Consider the following 23,655-nt stretch of genomic DNA (forward strand, 5'->3'; position numbering starts at 1 on the left):
CACAAGCGGGCACTCACACCCAGGGCCCAGGCTCTGGTCCAGGCTCTTTCCACACGAACTCTGCCTCTCTCGGGTTCTGGATCACACAGAGCCAGCTTCCAAGGGTTTGGGTCCTGAAGAATGCCCCACACCCTTTCCTCTCCCCAGGACCCTCCTGGAGTAGAGACATCTGGGTCCACCAGCTGCCCCTCTGGCCTAGGATGGTACTTCCAGTCCTGGCGCCCCGTGCGGAGAGCACCTGCCGAGGCCGCGCACGGCTACCACGGGGTACCTGGTGCCAGGATGGTCATGCTCTGGCGGCCCTGGCTCAGGAACATAGAGCAGGCTACAGCCTGGTCCTCACACCTGCCTCATGGAAGCCTTGAGCCTGGGGGCCCAGAGTGGGGCTGGGGCTGCAGAGCCCCCCTCTGCCTCCCCCAGGGCTGCTTCACAGCCATTTCACTCAGTGGGCCTCCGCCTAAAAGTTTTGCTTGAAGAGACAATCCTGCTGCTTAAAATAAATAAATAAACACACCACCCCTGCAGAGCGGAGTCTGCAAGCTTTTTCGTAAGGGGGTCGATGACTATTTTGGGCCTTGCAGGCCATTCGGCTCTGGACAACTACTTGACGGCCACTGGCCACAGCAGGTGAACAGAGAAGGGTGGCAGAGCTCCGCTACAACCAGATCTGTAACAACAGGCACGGGGGCAGATGCAGCCTGGAAGTCACACTCTGCCGACTCCCGCCCCGGCGGAGCACGCTGTGTCTAGGACCCAATTTCCGTCCGGGTAGCCCTTCCCAACCTCGAAGCGCGGAGCAAGCACAGAGCCGCGGGCGTGCACCGAGGACGCCGCTGGCAGCCAGGCACGGGCTTCCCCATCTCACGCGCCTATAAACCAGTCGTGGCCCAAGGGTGAAGGGCTCCAATTCCGCAGCCAGGACCGGAAACAGCCCCTGCACCGTACGAGTCCAGGATGGGAGGGCACGTGGGGATGGAAGCCCAGCCTGACCCAGGAAATGCCTGCGCTCCGGTGTGGGTAGTGCCCACACAGGCTGGGGGAGCCCTCGGGGACTGGAAGCACCCGGGGTGGGATGGCGGCACACGACGACCCCAGGGCCCCTTCGGCACTGTGAATCCAGGAGAATCAGAGCTGGAGCCTTCTGGGAGAATGGGGAGGGGAGGCAGCAAGCAGGAGGCCCATGCTTTCTGAAGCCACTCTGGGTCAGGGGAGAGCCTTGTCCACAGAAGTCCAGCCTGCCCCTTCAGGGACCCTCTTCCACAGAACTCTAGGCAGAGACCCTACTGCAGAGTCCAGGGAAGTAGGCTCTCACTGTCCCCCACCTGTCATTTGGAAGCCCCTCCGCAGCCCCCACTTCCAGGGGCTGCTGAGTCTTCCTGGAGCCTTTCCAGCCACCCTCAACCATGGCCCCCAAGGTACCACCACAGATGCTCAAGTTCAGCCCTGTCACCTTGGCCACGGAGGGCAGGGGAGAGGGGAGGCGGGAATCTGTGGACTTGGGAGGAGCCAGGAGTACCCCTTTCCACCCCTTCCCGTCACCAGGACTGTCCCTCAGGCTCTCCCTAGCTCAGCTGGAAAGAGACTTTCTGCTGTCCCGAGATCTTCAGGAAACAACGCCACTCCCTCACAACTAGAGGGACCCTCCACCCCCCTCTCTCCCCAGAGCGGGGTTCCAGAACCTCTTCCTCTCTTCCTTGTCCTCAAGGTGCTCCGTGGGCCCTGAGCCTCCTACTGTCCCCCTTCACCCACCCCCTGGGACAACACCAACGCAGCCCAGGCAGCCCCGAGTGGCCCGGCAGCCACCCCATTCCTTGCCTATGGCCCCCATCTCTGCCAAAGGCCCACTTGGAAGGCCCCAGCCCAAGGATTTCAGCCCCCTGCTTCCCAGGGCAACCCCAAAGCTGTGTTTTTCAGAGCCATGGTGGTCTGGGCTCGCAGGGAGGGTGGAGAGGGCATGCGGAGGACAAGGGGGCTACAGAGACGCCTTTTTCACTGAGATTCTCTGGCCGGCCTTGAAAAGCCCGGTGGGGACTGGTTAAGGCCATCACTGCTGCACTGCCCTGCTCAGAGCATCCACCTTCCCTCCATTACCCCGTTTCCTACCTCCCTCTCACTGCCTTTTGTGCAGAACCAAATTCTTGCTGAGATGTGGCCTCTATCGGCCTTGGGCCAGTTCTATCTCTTCCTCCAAGTGGGGAGAGAACTCTCTCTGCGCTCTCGTGGCCCCTGCAAAGTCATTCCTGCAGTCTGACCTCGTTCCCTTCGTTCTCAGGGTACCCTGTCCTCTCCCTTCTAGCCCTTACCACCACCGTACGCTAGTTACAACTCCGCGCCTCTACTCGATGCCTGGCTCCCAAGGAGCTGGAGCTTCCCAAGGCAGGACCCGCACCCGCCCTCTTCGCCACTCCACCCCCTGTAAGGAGCAGCTTGGGAAAGGTCTGCTCCGAGAAGGGGCCGTTTCCCTGTTGCAACCCCCTGAGAAGTCCTTCTTGTGGTCTCACTCCAGTCAGTCCCACTGCAGGACCCGCATCCCCTCGCTCTGCCCCTGAACTTGGACATTTGGACACCACCGACCCTCCAAGCAGGCCTGCCTCTCCAGGCCAGGCCTCAACCCTCCCCATCCTCAGGCTGCCTGGTGCACAGGGTGAGACTCTAAAGTCTTCTATGGAGCAGCCCTGAGCACATGGAGATGGAGAGGATGGGGTTGCTCAGGCAACTGTCGCCTGGCAACCGGCTCCCTGGCTGATCTCCTACACCACCCCCCCACCCCCGCTTCATGCTGGGGGAGCTGGGATGCGAGAGGGATCAGGACTGAGGAGACAGGGAAGCCACAGAGACCCCCCCACCCCCCGCCAGCATCCTCTGGCCAGAGAGGAGTCAGGGATAAAAAGACCAGGCCCCGTCCATCCCCAGTCTCTGCCAGTGTAGCCCCCAAGGACTTTCCTAACTCCACATATCCTGGGCCCCCTGCCCACTGATGCCCCTACCTCTGTGCCAACCCTGCCAGAGGACGAGATGCCCCTGCCTTGGGCAGTCCTTCCTCCTATCTAACCAGAAGCCCTCCTACAGAGGAGGCTGAGTCTGCAATAATCTCAAAACCCTTCTATCCACTCTACCCACTCTCCGTTGCTGCAGCATCCGAGAGCCCCGGAGCAAGAACATGAACTCACTCCATACTTTGGAAGAAGGGTGGCTGGGCCCTGGGTGGGCACAGAGGACCCTGTACTGACCCTATCCGAGCTAGGAAGGCCCATCCTGTCCCGGTTCCCTCCTACTCAATTAGGAAAATCCTAATGAACACCTGGACCTCCTTAATCAGCCCTCTGCCTAATGACCTCACCAACTGCCAGGAGCCAGAGGCCTGGGCATGTGTTCTCCAGATGTGCACCTTTTTCCCTGGCCAGCCCCCATGCCTCTTCTCCTTTCCGGCCCTCTCCTCCTCTAGAAAGCCCTCCCAGACTTGACTTTTGGCTGTCTGTCCTGGAACCCAGGCCTGGAGGGGGCTTAGCAGGATGCCATGGACACGGGGGCTCGGCTAGGATGGCTTTCCGGCTCCAGTGGCCCCGGGGCCCGCCTGACCTCAGGCCACAGCTATGACTCCTTGGGCTGGTGGCATCTGTGTCACCAAAAGTAGCCCCTGGAAGGCTCCGGCGGCTTCTGCTTCTCCCACTCAAGGCAGTGCTGTCAGGACAGAACTGGGCAGGGTGGGCCTCCTGGGGGCAGGAGTGGGGACAGAGAGCAGAGGGGGAGGGAGGATGGCAGCTGGGCTGAGCCCTGGGGAGGCAGGCACAGACCCACCTTCTTAGGGAAGGCTGGTGGCAGAGAAGCCTCGGCAAATGGAGAACACAGAGGACGCAGGGCTGGAGAGGCTCATCTGACAACACCCTTGACAAGGAGGAGGGGCTGAGGGAACCAGAGATGGTGGGAAATCCAGAGGGACCCTGTGGACAGCCATTTGTCCAAGCTGGGATCCAGACCCAATAGGAACCCGTGGGCTGTATTTACATGCAAATGAGGTGCAAACAATATGCAAAATGTACCCTAAAGGGGGTCTCAGGCTGGAGGGGGCAAGGGAGAAAAAACAGGCCCCTGCCTCCCCCAATTTAACACCTCCTGGTACCTGAGCAATATTCAAACCATTCTCGGGTTTCAGAATGATGCTATCTCAGTTCCTGTGTGAGGGTGGCCTGGGGCCAGTGGGGAGAGTGCGGGGGGAGCGGTCAGGGCCGCCTCCAGGAGCTGCAGCTGGGGCCGGCCGCCCCTCCTGGGGAGCCCAGAAGTGTCTTCCAGCTCCTCTCTCCTACCTCCCCACGGCCCCCACACCTGCCTGCCCAGGGCCCAGCGCCCCCAGGAACTGGAGGGCATCTGCTTCCAGAGCTGCCCTAGCGGAGCCGGGGCCCAGAGAGCCTGAGTGAGCAGCCTCTGGTCACAGAGCACTGGGCTTCCACCCTGCTCTCCGTGCGGTCAGAAAGGCAGCTCTCATTAGGCAGGCCCTCCAGCCCTTCCTCCCAGGCTGCTCCAGGCCACAGGCTGGGGACTGGAGGGGAAGGCAGGAGGCGCTGGAGACAGCTGTCATCCCTCCTCCCGCCCCTTCCCCGTGGCTGGGCTGCAGGGCATGAAATAAGCAGCAGGCGCTGGGGGAGGGGGTGACAATCCAATCCACCTGTCACCCCCACAGTCAGGCGGCCTCAAGCAGCCTGCTCACTAACAAGGGAGGAGGCGTGGGTGAGGCAGACACGGAGGAGGGTGGTAGAGGGGGACAGACACACAGACGGGCGAAAAAGAGAGGCAGAGAGGCCAAGAGGAAGGCTGCGTGTGAGGCGGAGGCAGCCACAGACAAGGAGAGGGCCCACGCAGAGAGGGCGAAGCCCGGAGCCCGGCCGGGACAGGACGAGCCTCGGAGGCGCAGGCAGGGAGCCGGAGGCAGTTTCACTGCACCCCGACACCGTGCGTCGGGCACGACCTGCTGGGCCGCCAGGCCTGCCCTCTGAGTACTTGCAGTCCAGCCAAGACACAGACCAGGGGAGGGCAGGTCCCAGCGAGGGCACGCGGGCCCCCACAGTGGGCAGAGCCGAGCCCAGAGGCCCTCTGGGTCCCCACCCCAGCCCGGGGCTCGCAGCCCTCCTGGCCCCTCTCCTGGCCCTGTGGCCTCTTCCCTCGAATCAGAGACCCACGGAGGTGCGCTCTGGAAGACGGGGTGGGAAGGCGAGCCCCAACACTAACACACGGGGCGCAGGCAGGGCGTGCTGGGGTTCACAGCCCTGGGGTACACACAGGGGGCCTTCCTTCGCAATTGCTTAAGTCCTCAGAAGTGGGGGCAGTGCCCCCCCCACCCGCCCAGCCCAGTTCTCACGCCCCCAGCCTGCTCCCCGCACTGCCCCCTGTTCCTCTCTGCTCTTCCGTTCCACCCCCCTCCCCCAGCCCAGGGCAGCCGCTTCATTCAACCCAGAGTTCCAGCGTCTGCTTTCAAAGGCACAGGCAATCCCCGTCCCCATCCCCATCCTCCTCCCCTCAAAGTTCTGTTTGGCAGGCTCCATTCCCAAACCCCTGGTTCCCACCATCTTCCCCTCCCTCGGGAACTCCCCTCCCCCAGCCCAGCAGCCTCAGGGTTGGGCAGGGGCTATTTTTAGCCTGGGCACTGAGCTAATTTTAACTCACCGACAGGGACCTGGGGGCGGGCTGGCGGGCTGGGGGCAGGGAAAGGACCAGTCCGGGAAAGCTGGACCCAGGGCAGGGGTGGTCTCAGGTCCCAGGTGCCCTAAGAAGGCGAGCGGAGGCCGGCGCTGCAGCCTTGCCTGAAGGGACAGGGACGGGCTAGCCAGGGGAGCAGCCACAGGGCCAGCTCGCTGGGCACCCTCCCTGCAGCTTCCGCTGGACACCTCTCCCGAGCCCCACCCTAGGCTTCCTGCGGGGCAAATCCCCTGGGATGGGGTCATCCTGTTCTCTGCCCGGGAGATGCCTCTCCAGTGAGGGTCTGTCTCCTGAGCCTCCTCCGCTGCCTCCCCGCCCCAGCTTGTCCTTCCTGTAGTCTAGCTCCCATCCTTCCTGCAGCAGCCAGGGTGTCCAGTGCCCTACCCAGGCAGCGGCCAGCCCACCCCCCGGGCTCCAGTACCACCCACCGCAGCTCTGGCTTCCCCTGGTGGCCTCTGGGTTGGCTCCTAGGAACCACCCCTCCCCCAAGTCCTCGCAAGTTTCTGGAGCCACTGGGCCTGATCTCAGGAAGAATCTGGGGGTAATAGGAGATTGAATCCTAGCAGAAAAGGGATGGACGTGGTTGGGCAATGAACAGCCCAGGGAAGCACAGGGTCTTTGGGCGGGGATTCTGGATACCTGGGTTCTAGTCCTTGCTCTTGCCCTAAATGACTGTGTGACTTTGAACGAGTCACTGCCGCCGCCAGGTTTCACCCCACTGGTCAGCACAACGGGTAGGTGAAGGGGAGTAGGTACCCGAGTGCCCTTCCAGCCAGGACATTTGGTTCCCGTGCTCCTTACAGAGGTCCAAAAGGAAGGGAGGTCAGTAGCAGGTTCCTCCAGACACTGCCTGGTTGGGTCCACTGTCCTCCAGCCTAGGGGGAAGGGCAGTGTGTGGTCCAGAAGACAGGACAGATGGGGCTGATAAAGGCGGAGGTGCTTTCTGAACGGTAACCCTCATGACAGATGGCAGAGGGCTGACGGAGGCTCATGGTCAGCTAGGGCGGGTACCAGGTGGGTCATACCAGGACCCTGGCCACAGAGATTCAGCCACCCCAGCTGCCAAACACATCTGGAATGCCGATCAGGCCCAGGGCTTGGGTAGTGACTGCCCCCCGCGGTCACGGTCATGGTCATTAGTGGGGCCGGTTCTGGAACCCAAGCCTGAGCCTTGCTTCATGCTCTACCCAGCAGACTGATCCGTAATGACTCAGTACCACTCATTTGCATGGGGATTTGCATGGGGATCTGACCTTACTCCATCAGGCTCAACTTCCCATTCCAGGAACTGGGCCACCCCCACCCAGCGCACCTAGGCACTCAGGATGGAGTTCCAGGCACCTTCTGCAGAAAGCATCCCCGAACCGATAAAGAATCCCCGTAGTACTGTCTCAGCTCTCGGTCCCAGGGGACCCTCCACGCCTGTCCCTCCTCTGAGTGGGGTGGGGGTGTGACCCTGAGAAGGAAGCAAGCATCGCAGCAGAGGAACCAGATGAGACTCACGGTGTCAGCTGCCTGGGGGCTCCCAGGAGAAGCAGCCCACCCCACCCCTCAGTGCCCAGGCTGGAGCAGCAGGAGGACAGGCTGGCTGTCCTTTACCTTCACCTCTATCCTCATCTCTAAAATCCACTTCCAACCCTCCAAATGAGGGGAGACAAGCTTGTGCAGCAGGCAAGACACATGCTAGGCCACAGAGAGGACTTCCCAGCCCTGCAGTTTTGGCCTCCAAGCAGTCTCTGAGGCTCAAATGTGCTTTGTTAGAAGTCACCCAACCAAGCAGGGGCAGCTGGTAACATCTCGGGGAGCGTGGAGGCCCCGGCATGATGCTCCAAGGGGGACTGGAAGGCAACCCGTCCCCTGGCCGCCTCGAGAAGCTCTTGTCTGCCTGTCCAGTTAGAGCAGCGCCCCTTGCAGCCCTGCCCTAGCCTAGCGGTCCGCGATCCCGGGAAGGCCTTCCTGCTCTCTAACCTCCATCCCTCCCGCTGCAGCCAGTCCTTCCACTCTGGTCATCTACACGAGAGTGGTGGCCGGGGGCCCCCGGCCATCTGAAGCGGTTGGGACGGTTAGTGTGTCACCTTCCACCTCCCCACCCAACTTCCCTCTGGGGTCTCAGGAGACAGAAGTGAAAGTGGCAGCTGGGGCCTTGGGGGGCGGGTCAGCTTGAGAGCCGTTGGGTGAGCACGATGCCACCAGCGCCATGTCTGGGCTGCCTGCCACGGCAAGCGGGTGGGCTGGTGGTTAGAGCAGGGGAGGGACTTCCCATGGAAATGAGGGCATGGGGTAACTATGGAGTGCAAGCCCCCGAGCGCAGGAACAGCGGGCTGGAAAGAAAAAAGTGGAGAACAGGGAGGTAGTCTCAGAAGGACGCTGTTCCAGGCGATGGTGGGACCCTTCCTTCCTGTGCACAGAGCCAGGGCAGGGCTGCTCTGGCCGCGGCGGGTGGTGGGCTCTGGGCCCTGACCTGACTGCTAGAACAGGAGTGCGAGGAGAGGAGACAAGGCCCAAGGCCCGGGCCCTCACACGGCACAGCGCCCGTCCTGACGAAAGGGAAGGCGGAGGGTCAGGACGTGAGCGTCCACCTACAGTCACAGACGGGGCCCAAAGAGGCCAATCCAATCAGAGAGAGCAAATCCTCCTAGAGACATCATGACCTCGGGGAGCCACCGAGGATTTAAAGGAGCCGCTCAGGGCGGTGGCTGGGTCTCCTCCCGACTAGAAGGACAGTCCTCTAAGCCCCTGGCAGGGGAGGGCGGGCAGCGCGGCTGCGTGGGCCTCCCGAGGCGGCCGGCCAGGCAGCTCTTACACGATTAGCTCGCTGCCTGCAGGACAGGCGCCAGGTGAGGCTAAGATCCCCAGACAGATGGAGGGGGCCCCGGTGGGTGGGGGGGACCTCCACACAGCGACACAAATACGTGCCCCCAGATTCAATTCACAGCCCACCCTTCCATGAACCTACTGTGCGAAGACCCCTGGGCTTGCCGGCCAGGACCCCTGGCTACCAACCAGCCTTCTCTGCCTATGATCTGGCACCATCCGGCTCTGAGTGGGGAAGTCCCACCCGCTATCTACTCTCAATCCTTCTGCCACACTTTACCACCAGCCCCCACCCCCCCCCACCCCGCACGCCCCCAGGGAGCAGGTGAGCGGGCCAAGGGGTTCCTACTCTCCCCTGCCAGTCAGTCCCTCACCTCCTCACCCCCTGGCTGACAGGTGGGAGAAACAAGAGGGAACAGCTGGGCTAGGACACCTGTCCCCACCGGGTCAGTCTGGGCCCCACGGGCCTGGCCTGGGGGGTGCACCAGGGAGTCAGCAGAGAGGCAAGCAGCTGTGGGGGCTGGAGGAAAGGGGCTCAAAGGTCAAGGAGAGATGTGACTGGAAGGCCTAAAGCCCCCCTTTCGGTCTCAGCCCTTCCTCTGGGGCCACCCTCAACCACTGTCTCCCACCAGACACAGAACACACGCATGCTTTAAGGTGAAAAACTCGAGGTCTGAGGTCATCTGCACCATCCCCTTGCCTCCATGTTACTTGATCCACCAGAGCCTGGAGCAGGAAGACTCCAGAAACGAGACAGACCCCTCCCCCCCCACCCACCCCCACCAAATGTTTTCTCTAGAGGTTTGGGGATGAGCTCTCTTACTCCTCATTCTCCCAACCCTCAACCCCGAGCATTTGCTGGTGGGGGTGGGGCGGGGAAATCATAAGGAATAAGGAAGCAAGCAGCCAGGGGATCTGCTAAGACTCACCGGGAGGTGGAGGTGGAGGGAAGGCTCTGAGGCAGGGAGACAGCTGGCTGGGGAGGCAGGGCTGGGCTCGGTGTCCCCAGCCCATCCCCGTGTCAGACTGAGCCCTAGGCCTGGAGGCCCCCCGCAGGGCCCCCTCAGGCAGCTCCCACACACCAGGTCCGGGCCAGGGCACTGCCTGCCCCCACCCCACCTTCTGGGTGGCTGCCTGAGCCAGCAAGTTCTGGGCCAGGCTGGAGCTGGGGTCTAGAAGAAAGAGGCACCCACTTTCCAAGCACCCGCTCTCGAGGACCCCATGTTTCCCCCACTGACTCTCCTTCCTTTCCCAGGAGAGGCAGCTCTTGACATTGCCAGCAATGAGGGGCGGAGGTGGGCTCACCGCAGGACGGGGCTGCCCTCGCCCGGGGAGTTCGAGCAATTCCTTCCAGGACAGAGTCCCGAACTTCTGGGCTGGGTAGGCTCCTGTCAGCCAGGCCTCTCGCCTTCAGACCAGCCTGAGCTCCTGTGGCCCGACTTCCCCGACTAGCCGCTCGCTCCTCACACCCAGCTCGAGCGGGTACTGAGGTGTCATTCGGTCCTTGCTCAGGGCGGGGGGGGGGGGGGGCTTTCTCCCACGGCACTCCATCAGGGGACGATTCCTTCTCAGGAAACCGAAGCAGCATCTCCCTCAGCTTGCCCTCATCCTCTGCCCTCAGCCAGGGACTCCTACGAGTCCGCCCTTCCCTTAATGTGCTGTCCTCGTCCTCCTCCCAGGTCTCCCTGGGCCTCTGCTCCACTGCCCCTCCTGCAGGGCAAGACCCTTCCCTTACCCTCTGACAAAGCCCCTAACTCCTCTTCACCAGGGAAGAGGGGCTGTGAGGTCTTCCCACCCCAGCTGGATCATGTGGCAGGGAGGCAAGGGGACGGAGCAATGACCCCTAAGCAAATCACTGAAATCTCTGACTCAGTTCCCCAGTTATAAAAACAGTTATGCCGGGGAACCAACGTGTCTTCCTGTGTTCCCATGCCCGACACAGAGCCTAGAACACAGGGACAGGGCAAACAGAAGCTTCCTTCCTCCGGTTCCCAGGGATCTCAAGAGCTTTAGTGTTAGGTCTCCAAAGAAAGAGTGAATGGGGTACTGCCCACGGTAAAGGTCCCTTGACCAGAGGGCAAAAAACATCTCCCTTTCTATATGCTTCCCTGGTCTGCCCAGCTCCCCGGGGAGCGGCCAGAGCACCCAGCCAGAGGCACCAAGCCAAGGTCAGTGACCAGGCCTAGAGCCCAGAGCCTCCTGGGAGGGTGAGTTTAAATGAGTAAATATGGTCCCGCCTGGGTGTGGCCAGCAGCAGGCCGAGCTCTAGACAAGCCCCTCCCCTCCCAGCCTACAGCAAGAAGGAGAGAGCTCACACGGCAAGCACAGCGGCCTCCCCACCCCTGCGAAGGCTCTCGGGGTCCTGTGCAGACTCAGTGAGCACATCCTCCGGTCTCCACACCGGCCACGACCAGCCAGCACCATGACTAGGCTCCCAGGAAGGGGAGGTTGCGGCCACAGCCTCAGGAAAAGGAAAAATCAGATGCCAAGGGCCTTGGGCACCCTCCGGGCCAGGGAGCTACCCCACAACACCCGCGGGCTCAGATGCAACCTTGATACATTGGGGTGGCCTTGTTCATCAGAGTGAGTGGGGAGGGAGACAGAGACTAGTGCAAGCCACCAGGCCTCCCAGGTGCTCTGATCACCACCAGGCTCTCAAAACTCCAGTCCACCTGGAAAGCCGACTTGCCCCAGGGCGTGTGGGCCGTGTGAGGGGAGAGGCAGTGTGAGCAAGGGCTGCGGGGAGGGACAATGGGGGTGCTGCAGGGGCAGTGATGGGAGTCAGCCAGGGCTCCTCCAGTGGCAAGCCATGCTCTGGGGCTACCCACCTGCAGTCTAACCTCAATCCCTCCTGCTCCAGTCAGCCCTCCCTCTTCCAAGTCCTTGCAGGCCTCTGCTTCCTCGCCCCTGGTCCCCCACCCATCCCCAGCCTCCAATCCCTTAATCATCTTCCCATTCACTAGCCCTCACCCCCCACGGGGCAGCATCTGCTCCGTGGGTCCACATACCCGTGTGTATGTGCTTGCACACCTTCATGCACGCGTGCCACTAACTGCTGGGGGCCTGCCAAGGGCGTCTGGGCCTGGCAGTCTGCACAAGACCCCCACCCAGTGCCCCTCGCTGGCTCCAGGACAAGCTCTCCTCAGCCTCAGGCAAGGGGGCAGAAGAGAAAATAAATCCCCCATCCCCACCAGGCCACTGTTCCGAGGCCTTTCAGAAAGCAGAGCCACCAAGGGTGGCTACAGAAGCAAGCACTTTGAGATCCCTGTCTTTCCTAGGCCAAGTGAGAGCCACCTCCGGCCGTCATATAGAGCCACTGGTAAGTTCTCCCTGAAGTCTGAGCTCCATCCTGCTTGCTGCAGTGGTGGGCAGGCAGGCCAGCCCCAACCACAAGACAGCAAGGTGTCCAGCTGCCCACACAGAACGACTAGCACCTCACACCTCCCCCTCCCACCATGAGTAAGTCACCAAACTGGGACAGAAGGACAGACGGTTGGCCGGACTCCGGCCCCATGACTGGCTCATAAAAGCCACCAGCAATTACAGTGATGCCGAGGCGATGCCTGCTCCTCCCCCACCTCCTCCTTCCCTGTAAAAAGCGGGATAATTGCCTCAAACCAGGGGGCCTCAGAGAGCCCAGAGTCCCAGCCATGGTGCCATGGGGTGGGGAGAGCCCCCCACCACAGCGCCACACAACCCAGATCCCGACACCTGATGATGGACCCTAGGCGCATATCCGACCCTCGTATCCACTATGCACACGGAACAACCCGAGGCCGGGCCTCTGTCACCCACCCCCAACCTACTCCTCTTCTCCAGTAAGGCCACCACCTTCTGGACTAGAAAGGCAGAGAAGCAGGGGGCCTGGCTCCAAATACGACTAGGGAAATGCTGGACTGGACCCACCCGTCCGTCTGGGACTCCTCTTGCTCCCACACAGGCAGAGAAGTGGGTGGCCAAGTGTCCAACACAGGGCCCACCCACACCAGGCCAGGGTAAGCACTCAGATTCTGGACCTGGTACCAGCCAGGGAGGGCAGGCGGCCCAGGTGGCCAGGGGAGAAGGTTAGTAAGATGAGCAGAAGGCCAGGCCTCTCTGGGGGCACAAGGGCTAGGGATGCCCACAACAGAGACCCGCCCAGGGCAGGGTTGGAGGAGGAGGGTGGGAGGGGCTAGGTCACCATCAGTGAGGGTCTAACCTAAGGCCTCCTCTTCCCCGGGCCCAGAAGGAGCCTGGGGCCTCCCCTAGCCTCCTTGCTACTGGTACTCCAGACCCCCACTGAGGACTTTACCCTCCATCTTCTTCCCCTATCACACCGCCCAGGAAAGACCAAGGAAGATTTAAAAAAAAAAAAAGGAAAGAAAGAAAGGAAAAAAAAAAAAAAAAAACCACCCTGCTGGAGAAAGATTATATAACAGCAGCCAGAAAGACTATCCTATCTCCCAGTCTGTGAGAAGAGCCTGGAACCAAGAGGGGCAGAGCTGGGAAGCCCAGACCCTCCAGCCCAGGAGCAGCAGGCAGACAGTGGGGGGGACAATGGCCAGTACATCAGAGCCACAGTTCCTAGTCTCCACCACTCTGTTCCAGGCAGTGGGTACCGGAGACAACCTCTCGTGCCCAACCCCCACCAGAAGGGTCAGGATGCTCTCTCTGACTGGGTCCTGCTGCTCCCCTTGGACCAGAGGTTCCAAGAGTAAGGACTGTGTCTGCCCTCTCATGGCCTCTCCCCACTATGGAGCCATGCCTGAAAGACCAGCACTTAGACTAAAGCCCTGACACAGATCTGCTGTGTGATTTCAGGTAAAAAGCTCAACCTCTCTGGTGTGTAGAGGAGTGTAAGTGACAACCCTTCCTTTTCCCAAAGAAACCAGAGACCCCTCCCTTACGAATGTCCACGCACACACATACACATACACAGGTACACAAGCACATACAGGGTATGTTGGGGGGTGGGGAGATACGACAAAGAGAATAGGACCATTGAGACCCCAGGGTCCAAATGCCTGTCCTAGGACAAACTGGGAAAGAGCCAAACATACGCTCTAGTATTCCCCAATCACCCCACGTAAACGGGTCCTAGGCCACCCTCACACGGATCCCACCCCACCCCCATCTCCTGCCCAACACACTGGGAAACCACAGGAAGGAAATTCATTCCCAGGCAGGCCGTGGGAGCTGGGACAACCAGGCTAAGTCCTGGGGCGGGTGTGACCCAGCGGCCACAGGCAGGCTGGACATCTGTGAGCGGACATGTGCCTCTTCAATGCTCTCCTTGGCTACCAAGACTTCCCTGTTGGGGGTTTGAAGACGAGTGGGAGGTGGACAGCTCCCTAACTTCAAAACACCCAATCTCAAGCTGGCCTGGGCTCCCCTCCTATCTCGAGGCCAGAGCAGCCCAAGGTCACCGCCCCAGACGGCAAACTTCCCATAGTCAAAGCTGGTCCCTGAATTGCCTAGGAGACCCACTGAGGGGATGGGGGAGGGGTGGGGGAGGGCCATCCCCCAAACCAAAGAAACCAGGCCAACAAGGAGACCTCAAAAAGGGCACTGGGCACAGGGAAGGGGGGCAGAGGATCCCCCATTGTACCCTCCCCCAAACCACAAACAATGCCCTGTTTAAGAGGAGATACAGACAGCCGCCCCCTCAGAAGGACAAACCTGGGATAACCTAGTCAGTGGCTGCAAGTGTGCCCACACCCAGGAGCCCTCCCCACACAGGGAGAGACTTCCAGAGGCTGTCCAGAGGTCGGCTGAACCACTAAGGAGAAGGGGCTCTTTCTCCTATGCCCCTGAGACCCCATCCTGACAAGAAGGGGCTGCCATGGGGGCAAGACACAAGACCCGCCTGGCCTCCTTGGCCCTCCCTCCCCAAAAACCCCCCAAACACTCCCTCGACCCTCACTCCCAGACCAGCTCAGCCTGCCGTTGGCGGAGAGAGGCACGGGAGAACTCTCGCCCAGATGTTGGACAGCTGCAAACTTCTGGCCAGGGTTTCTCCAACTGGGGCTCCTGACAAACCAGATCGGGGGTCTTGGAATGGGGGTGGGAAGTCCCAAGAAAGGGTCGAGCGCGCCCACCTCCGTCGTGACTCGGCGTCCCAAGTCCACAGGCACCCGGCAGTCCCGGGCCCGGACACACACACACTCACACACCCCAACCCACCACCCCGGTGTCATCTGAACAACGTCCCCCCTCCCTCCCCCGCTTCCCAAACAGCTGCGGCTCCCCCCGCCCCCACCCTCCCGCCGCCCTCCCAGGCCCCCTTCTGCACCATTTCGGGCCAAGGAGGAGTGAACAGGCGGCGCGAGGAGGGAGAGGGAGGGAGGGCCGGCTGTTAAAATGTCAGTCGCTCCCGGCTGTCACCGGAGACCCCCTCTGAGGATGGCGCCCCTTCCCAGACCACTCGCAGGCCGTCGTAACCCCCAACACCCACAGACGGGCGCGCCCGCAAGCGCGGGTCCCCACCCCGACCCCGACACGCAGGGGAAATTAGAGCCCCCTGCACTTGTCCCCCGGCCGAGTCCTCTACACAAACAAGCAGCCCTCCACGTAGTCTCCCACCGACGCTCCACGGAAACAGCGCACTCCGCGAGTTCCTCCCACCCGGGGGCCACCCCATCCCACCCCTCAGGGGGACGGTCCAGACCACCCTCCACCCCAACCCCAGGACAGGGTGGGGGAGGGGGCCTCTTAAAGCGGCAGGCGCATTATTTTTCCCTACTCACCGGCCCCGCTGGGGGAAGAGGGTGTCACGGCTGGGAGGGGTGGCCCTCGCCCCCGGTCCGGGGTATCTTCAACACCGGACAGCCGCAGCTCCGGGCGGGGGGGAATAACAAGAGGCCGGCGTCCGCGAGGGCCCTGGGCGGCGCCTGGGGGCCTGGGCCCCCGCCGTGGGCGCGGGGGCGGGGAGGCGCGCGGCGGGCAGGGGGACCGGGGCCGAGCGCCCGAGCCGCCTCGGCGTTGTTGATATTTTGCTTCCTTCCTCCTTTCGGGCTCCAAAGGTAACTCCTCCAGCCCCCGGGAGTCGAGGCCGACGTAGGCACAGCTCAGCCTAGCTTGAGGGGGTGGGGCCCGGGGGCTGATGGACAGGCAGGGGGGCCAATGGAAGGAGTCCGCGCCGGCGGGGCGGGGCAGAAGGGGGCGGGCCTGGCCGCAGCCCCACCTCGCGCCTCCCGCGGCCGGCCGGGCGGGCCGGGCGCCCCACCCACCGCCCTCCAGGCTAGGCTGCGGCGCCGGGAGCGGCGGATCCCTCCGCCGGCCAGGAGGGGAAGGGAGGGGAGAGGAAGGGAGGGGGGCCGGGCCGGCGGCGCGGGGAGGCGAGGTGAGCCGCCCGCGGAGGGACGGCCCGCGCGAGGTACCCCTCGGCGCTGCTGCCCCCGTGCGCTCGCCGCGGTCCTCCCCGGAGGCTCGGCGGCCGCCGCGCATTGGCGCACGCGAGCGCGCCCCCTCGGCCCCCAAGCCCCGGGGGAGTTGGAGGAGGCAGTCTAAGTAGACAAATTCAGAGTAGACGCTAAATGGCGACTAGACTCCGTCTCCCCCACTTAGTGTGCGACGAAGCCCCGCGGAGAGGAGCACGTTCTCGGCCAGGGGTTACCTGGGGAGCTCACTGGCTCCTCTACCTGTGTCGGGCCCCTCCCCTCCCAGCCCCGGCTCGGCAGACGCCCAGCAATTTAAAGCGACAGCTCATAGTTCTGGGGTGACCTAATCCCCAGTGCCTGCGGCCCCAGAGCGCTTACAGCCGAGGGGGGCAATTTAAAGGGGCGGGACCTTAATTTCCCCCAGCACAGGAAACGCCCAAAAGCATCTTATTAAAGAAGCCGTAGTAGCTCTTTAAAAAAAAATTAAAATTAAAAAATACCTAGTTGCCCCGGGGCTTGGTGAATCTTCACGTGCCCTACAACAGGAGTGCAGTGCTGTGCCTACCCACTGGCCCGTCAGGCTTCTCCGGCAGCCCTGTTAACTCCAAATCCTGCCGCTGTCGACCTGGAGCTTGAGGAAATGATAGAATACTGCTTCATCTCTAAGAACCTTGCAGAACAGAAGGGTACTCAGTTCTTCACACACACCCTGATTTTTATCTGGCTGGGTCTGATTTACTGAACAAAGACTAGATTCTGGGTTAAGTGCTGGGTTAAGTTCTGGGTGAAGACACTAATATGCACAGAGAGAAGCAGCAAGTCATGGTGATTGAAAGCATCAACATCAGAGTAGCCAAGCTGCCTTGGTTCAAATCCCCATTCTACCACGTATTACCTGTGAACATCAACACCTTATTTAACCGCCCTGCACCTCAGGATCCTCATGGGTAAAATGAAGACGGTGATAATAGTACCTAGCTCATAAATTTGGTGTGAAGATTAAATTAGTTTATGCAGGTAGATTGCTTAGAACAGTGCCTCATGCTACATTATAATAACTTAAGGACTGGACTGCCGAGACCCCTTTAGGCCCATCATCCCATACAAACCTCAAAGGAGGCAAGATCAGTGAAACCACCTTGCCAGTAGTTTGGAAGCTTATCTTGTATGCCCTAAAACGGGAAGCCAGCAGGCTCCTATTTCCTCAGCCTCAGTTTCTAACCCTTCCACCCGGCCCCTCCTTCAGGAAACCTGATTTAAACAGTGTCGCACCTTGTCCCCAAATGTAGCTTCGCAGTTCCCCGTCAGACCTGGGAGTTGGGGCCCCAGCACCAGAAGATGTCAGTCTTCCCTGACAGGCAGGGCTAGCTTGCCCCCAAGTCCTCAGGGCAAGCAAGGCGAGCCCGACTGCTCTGTTCCCTAGGACCATGAGAAGAACAGAGCCTTGTGCCAGGGCTGGGGCTGTGGCAGTAGCAAGATGGGAAAGTGCCCCCCCCTCAAGTAGGGAACCTCCCCTCACTTGTGGCCTCTATTTTTAGTGCTTCCCCAGGCTCTAGCTGGAGAAACCGTTTAGTCATCAGGGTGTTTATTTTCCGGCTGTTTCCGACGTCGGGAAAGCAGAATGTTGAGACTGGAGAGATCCAGGGCTGCTGGAAAAGACTTCTTAGGAACAGGCCTGGGAACGCAGCCTTCAGACCACTGGGTCCCAAGATCACGGGGGGGGGGGGGGGGGGGGAGAGGAACCAAAGTGGGCAGGGGGCAGCTAAGCCCCCAGGGGACCAAGAGAGATGGGTTCTCAGCCTTTCTCCAGTTTTAAGGCTCTCCAAGCCAGAGAGCCCTACGGGCCTAGGTCCTCTTGAAGGATTCTCTCCAAGAACATAAGCAGCCCAGAACAAATTCTCTCCAACGCCTGATTTCCAGAAACCCCCTCCCCAACCTCTCATACATCTGCGCGGTGAGCCTCCCGCCAACCACAGCTCCAGCCAATCTCAAGCCAGAGGCAGGCTTGCTTGGGCTGTGATTGGCTGGCTAGTCCTCCCTGCCTTGGAATGTTGGGTCCTTAACAAAGGAATGAGGAAGGAAGGTGAGTCACCTGGGAGGGTGTTAAAGGGCCCGGAGCTGGAGACAGAAAGGAGGGGAGGGAAGAGTTTGCTGAGGGAGAGGAGTATCCTGGACCCTGAGATGCTGAATGATAATTCACTAGAGAACAGAGGAGGAGAGAGTCGCAGAGGCTGACGTTACAAGTGGGATAGAATTTACATATATTTATATTTATAGAGAGAACTTCATGGAAAGGAAAAGTAGCAAATATGAGGTCTTGATTTCCAGGGAGGGCTAAGAAAGGATCTAGGGAGTAACGTTGCTGAAAATTAGATTATAATAAAGACTTCCTGAAACTGACTCACACCATCTTTTTCTTCTAGCCCCTGCATCACCCATGCCAGAATCCTCTAGGGGGAAACACATCAGCAGCTCAGGTGCCTGGGTTTCCTTTTTCCTTCTGCCCCTCTGGCTCCCAACCCATCTTTTGTAGAGAAAAGTCATCTTCCAGCCCAAAGTTGCTATACAATCCCCGAGGAGTCAGACGGGTGCCCACCAAAGTCCTAGGAAGTGTGTGATTCCGATCTTCATAGTTTCTACAGCAAAGGGGCACCAACAGCTCCTTTATTCACACTCCCCAAGCACCCTAATCCATCTTTACTTGGAAAGGTCTTCCTCGTCCCTAAGAGCTGCTTCTCTTCCAGCCTGCTGTTCCAGCCTCTGCCTGGCTGCTCCACTGACCCCTCTAGCCTTCCTCACAGCCCTCGGGACCATCCCCACCCCACCCCCACTCCACCCATCCCATCCCTTCTATTGGGCTGATCATTCTTCCTCCCAGTTTTTCAATCTCTCCGCATGACTTCCACCTTGTCCACGGGGCTGTCGGCACAGGTATGGCGGTCCGTCTGTGTGCACATCCTCAGGGTGGGCTTGCGCACCCTCCTGCACCTCTCTTTGTGTAGAGTTCTCTCTACTCCACGTGGCTACCTCATCGGTACACACCAGACTGCACTGACATTTTTGGTTTCCAGTTTATTCTTCTTCACCAGATCCTGAGCTCCTGAGGGCACCCGATCCTTGAGGGCAGCCGTTCAATCAGCTTTGGGATTTCAGGGCCTTGTTGGGCCTGGAGTCCAAGGCACTCAGCAAATGTCTGTTACATGAATCTGTGCATACCTGTGTATCTTCGTTAACATTATAAAAACTTTATTGAATACCTCCTCTATTTGTCCACTGATAACTCACTCTGTGCTAGCCCAGGGTTGGGGCTCTGATCCGGGGCCCAGACAAGTCCAGGTCTGGGCCAGAAGGGGACGGAGGGGGGGGGGCGGAGTTAAGCGGAGAGTTGTCCTATGCTGTGCTGGCAGAGCTGTGCCCCAAGCTCAGTGCCAGGTGCCTGGGGCCAGGCCCGGGGCAAAGGGCAGAGGCCCCACCCTGGATCTGAAGGGGGCAGGAAAGGGGTGCCAAAGCCGGGTCCTCGGTCCGTGCCCCCCCACAAGAGTTCCCTGCCCCAGGCTGGGCAGGATGTGGTGGCAGCTGCAAGAGGGTGGGCAGGATGTGGGGGTGGGGGCAGCTGAAACGAAGCCTGACATTCGCCTCCCCAGCTCCTCCCTCCTTCCCTCTCCCCCCCCATCCGCCCCCTCCAGGTCACGTGCTTCCAGTCCGGGCACCGACGGACTATTTCTCCCTTTCCGCGGAAGGACATAAATGACATCGCAAACTCAAGTCACCTTCGACTTCAGCTGTACCACGCCTTTTTCTCGCCTCATAGCCCAAGACAGAAAGTTTGCCAGATACACAGTGCTTGAGCGCCCTGACCACTAATTCGGGAGTGGCCCCTTTAAATGCAAATGAACCGCCTTCTCGCTCTCGCCCCCCCCACCCCCAGCCTAACTTCGCTCCTCGTGCCCAGACTCCGCCAGCTGCCATTGACGTCACGCGTGCGTCAGCGTCGCCAGCCCAACCAGACGGCACGTGGGGGAAGAAGGTGGCCTTAAAGGGCCAGACGCCTTCGGCTTGCCGGGTTGCTGTTCTGAGTTTGGCCTTGAGAAAGAGGAATGAGATGAGAGGTGGGGAAATCTATTGAAACAGATAGAAATGCAGGATAGACGTTAGGGAGGACAGGTAGGAGTTCTGCTCCTTCCCAGAGTAGGAGGGCCAGGCCTTTCCTCTAGATTCTCCAGAAGTTTGGGGTTTGCGCCTGGAAGAGCAGAATGACTCTGAGGGTGAAGGAGGCTGGCATTTAAGACTCGCCCAGTTATAACGTCACCCCTTCCTTCACCCCTGCCCAGCATGCCCACAGTGCAAGAACTTCGTTCTCTTCAGTATCTACGGCACCAAGAGCAAAGCGCATGGTGGACAGGTATTTGGTATTTGTAGAAGCGGTGGGATCCAATGCAAAGCCGCCTCCTTCAGGAGGCTTTCCCTGACTGCCCCACCTGGCAGGTTAGCGCCTACCCTCAGAAAGACATCCACACTCTCTTAAACACCCACAGCGCTTAAGGACCCTGCAGCTTCCTTCCGTGCATTAGGGAGCACGGGGCAGTGCTTCAGCGACAGACCTTGGAATCCCGGAGACATGGGTTCCAATTCCATGGACACTGCTGTCTAGCTGAAGGATTTGCAACAAGTCTTTTCATCTTAGCTCTGCTCAGTGTCCAATGGGGCTAATGCTGCTCGGACCATAGACTTCTCTGATGGTCAAGTGCAGCCGAAGCTCCTGTACGGGGTCCATTTCATGTCAGCACTCGACAGTGGTAGGAAGTAGGTTTTAGGATGCCCACCCCCCACCACCACTAAACTGTGTGCTTTGAGAGAGCAAGGCCCTTGCCATACTAATTTAGTCCCAGAACCAACACAGTGCAAGGCTTACAGTTGGGGATTTTAAAATGTTTGTTGAACGAGTAAACATGAATGAATGAATGATTTCAGTATTTCCTGAAATCTAACCTCCAAACCCGCCCCCAAAGTGCTTACCCAAAGGGAGAAAACTTTACAAATGCCCCCTCTGTCCCCCAGGTTTTTAGCTCTGTGGCGGAGCCTCAAGGTGGAGTTGGGATGAGGCCCTACTCATTGTGGTTGAACCAAAAGTATTATGCAAACAAGCCACAAATGATTGGTCTGCTCTGAAGACCTGAGGGGGCCTCCCCACCTCTCCCCGTCCCCAGCTGAGGTGCTAGAACCCTGACCCAGGAACCCTGAGCTGTGCTTCTGCCAGGGGCAGAGGCCATTAAAAGGGAGCTGGAGGAGAGGGGCTTCTTGCCTCTGCAGGGTTTCTTAGCCCAGACAAGAGTCTGTCTTTGGCGTTCTCCTCTCCAGAGCCCAGGCTCATCCTGCACCATCCCCCTGCCCTGCTCTGAATTCCCATGGCCACCCCCCCCCCCAGGCTTCAGTCCCCACTACGGCTCCCCTAGTTGTAGTGGGAGTGAGGGGAGGGCACGAGACCTCCTACCACCTGAGTCCAGCTCGCTGGCCAGAGGAGCAGAAGCCACCTCATCCCGCTTCAGCCTGGCTCGCAGCTGCTTATCGATCTGATTTTCAATATCTGTCACCATCTCTGAAGTGGAAGGGCCGACAGACAACAGAAGGAAGTTCCTCCCAAGGGAGGAGCTCTGAGCTGGAGGCACTGGGAGCCCTCTCTTTCCTTGAAGGCCAGGGAAGAAGTGGTGAGACCCTCCTGTGCTTGAGAGCAACCCAGTCAACTCAGGAATGCTGAGGGACACGGGTGGGTCCCCACAGGAATCTCCCGTCAGGCTTGGTGCTGGCTCCGCCCCCTGCAGGGGTAGGGTGCTGCCCAGGAGCACTCTGTGTTCCAGAAAACCCCAAAATAACCCAACTTTGCTGTCCAGCTGCTATTTCTGTCCATCTTGTTTAATTATTCAAACCCAAGTTGGGGAATGAACTATAAAAAGCTCTCCTTCTTGGGGACCCAGGAGAGCTGGGAGGCTCGCCAGGTTGCGATAAGAGCAGAGCACATGGTTTGGGTGAGGTCACTGGGTCCGGCCTCCTGCCTGAAAGTTCCATCTGTTTGCCTGCTTCCTCTGCTAGAAGGCCGACTCCAGGCCTCCCTCCCGGAGCCTCCGCACGCCCTCATCCCTGCACCCCTCCCAGCCTGTCCTGCCTGGGAGCTGGGCCCCACCCGCCTTCCTTTACTCTGGAAGTGTTTCCCCTCAGACAACCCTTTGCTGACTGCTTCCTACTCCTGGTTCTTATCCCACAGATCCTATTATCAAACCCCAGCGTCTGGGACTGGGGAGGGGGGGCAGGAAGTGCAGGTAAAGAGGTCAAGCCAGGTGGACACAGACAGGAAGAGGGACACCGTGCCCTTGGAGGGCACTCTGTCAGTGGGGGCCGGGGGGGGGGCTTTTCTGGGTGAGGCAGGTTCCTGACTGTCACAGGTGCTAAGCCTATTTAAGGGCTTCTCTTGGGGACTCTGATATTGTGGCTGAAGGGACAGAGGGAAGGCAGCAGGAAGGAGTTTGTTTTGGGGGGCCTAATCCTCTTCCGGTTGGCCTCAAGTTCAGCGTCAGTTCCACTGAACCTGCAGTCTAGGGCCGGGGAATGGGGAAGCTGGGTACCCCTGGGGGCCTGTTCTGTGACCCCCTCCCAGCACAGGCCTTTCCTAGGAAGGTGATAACGAGGGGTGTGGCCAATGGTTACCATGGCAACGCTGGGAGCGAGGAGATTGGTGCAGGTGACGGGTTGCTCAGTCTGAGCAGGAGGAGCCGGGCCACCCCCCAGGATGGACCGGAGGAGGCAGGCTTTGAGCCCCAGGAGAGGCAGAGACCACAGGGGCAGACCCAGAGACCCAGGGCAGAATTGGGGGTGGGAGGGACGTCCAGTGTGGGAGGGGAAGCCTCAGGCTGGCAGAAGCTGGGGCAGGACTTTCCAAGAGTCAGTGTGGGACCTCAGTGTTCACAGAGGACCCTGGGTTTTACATTGGGCCTATTTTGGGGCTTGTTCCCACACATTCCCTGGCAGCAGCTCCTGTGAAGTCCAGGCTGCCCGCCCCCGCCCCTGCCCGGGCCCACCCCTGCCACGGCTCTACTGGAGCTCCAGGGGAGGGTGCTGAGGTAGGGGAAGAGGCTGGCCGTTGCTAAGCAACCAGAGACTGTGTACCTGGGGGCCCTGGCAGGGATTGTAGGGGCGGGGGAGGCAGGGAGGCCGTGAAAGAGCTGGGTGGACTAGGGTCAGGCTCCCTCTCCCATCCTCCTCAGGCCAGTTGCAGAGGAGGGATGTACTTGTCACCCAGTAAGTGTGTTGATGAACCTGTAAGTGTGTGGTTCTTCTCCAGGATGCTGTGACCACATAGCACCTGTGGGGCTAGCTCTGAGGACAGGCAGGGGGCAGGAGGCGTGGGGGAGCAAGGACAGGGTAAGCATCTTTCGCTGGTCAGGGAGGGGTGGAGGGCTTGCCCTGCCCAGGACAAGGTAAGGCCCTTGTGGAAATGCAGGGGTGCCAGGGTGGCAGCTGGATGGGGAGGGCACCTTTGCCAGCCTCCCGGTGAGAGAGGGGCTCACCAGAGGAGAGGCCACCTGCAAGTCTTAGTGTCTCAAGGCTGAAGGCCACTTTTTTATTCGGCTATTTTCCGTATATTTTTGGGTGGACTGGAGTGTGACAGAGGTAGCCATAACAGGACAGACTCTCTTCTTTGTGCTTGGGGCCCCCATGCCCACCCAGCTTCATGTCTGGCAGGCCGAGGAAGCAGCTCGGGCCATCCGCAGTGTTGACACAGGGCTGTCACCACTCTGGT

The 23,655-nt window shown here is 60.2% G+C and overlaps 1 protein-coding gene across 7 annotated transcripts in view; it reads right to left on the minus strand.

The window, feature by feature from the left end:
* Window positions 1–17,284, minus strand: part of MEF2D (myocyte enhancer factor 2D) — a 33,300-nt gene extending 16,016 nt beyond the window's left edge. For 2 of the 7 annotated variants that reach the window (XM_045784166.2, XM_045784160.2), the window contains exon 1: window positions 15,231–15,563. The gene's annotated coding sequence lies outside the window, so the exon portion shown is untranslated. Of the gene's footprint in view, window positions 1–14,582; window positions 14,680–15,230; window positions 15,564–16,363; window positions 16,495–17,135 lie in introns of those variants that run through there. The other 5 variants (XM_045784167.2, XM_045784165.2, XM_045784161.2 and 2 more) reach the window with 4 other exon arrangements.
* Window positions 17,285–23,655: the final 6,371 nt, after the last annotated feature.

Source organism: Ursus americanus, chromosome 2 (genome assembly GCF_024610735.1).
Source record: "Ursus americanus isolate L20-20 chromosome 2, mUrsAme1.1.p, whole genome shotgun sequence".
Classification (NCBI taxonomy): Eukaryota; Metazoa; Chordata; class Mammalia; order Carnivora; family Ursidae; genus Ursus; species Ursus americanus.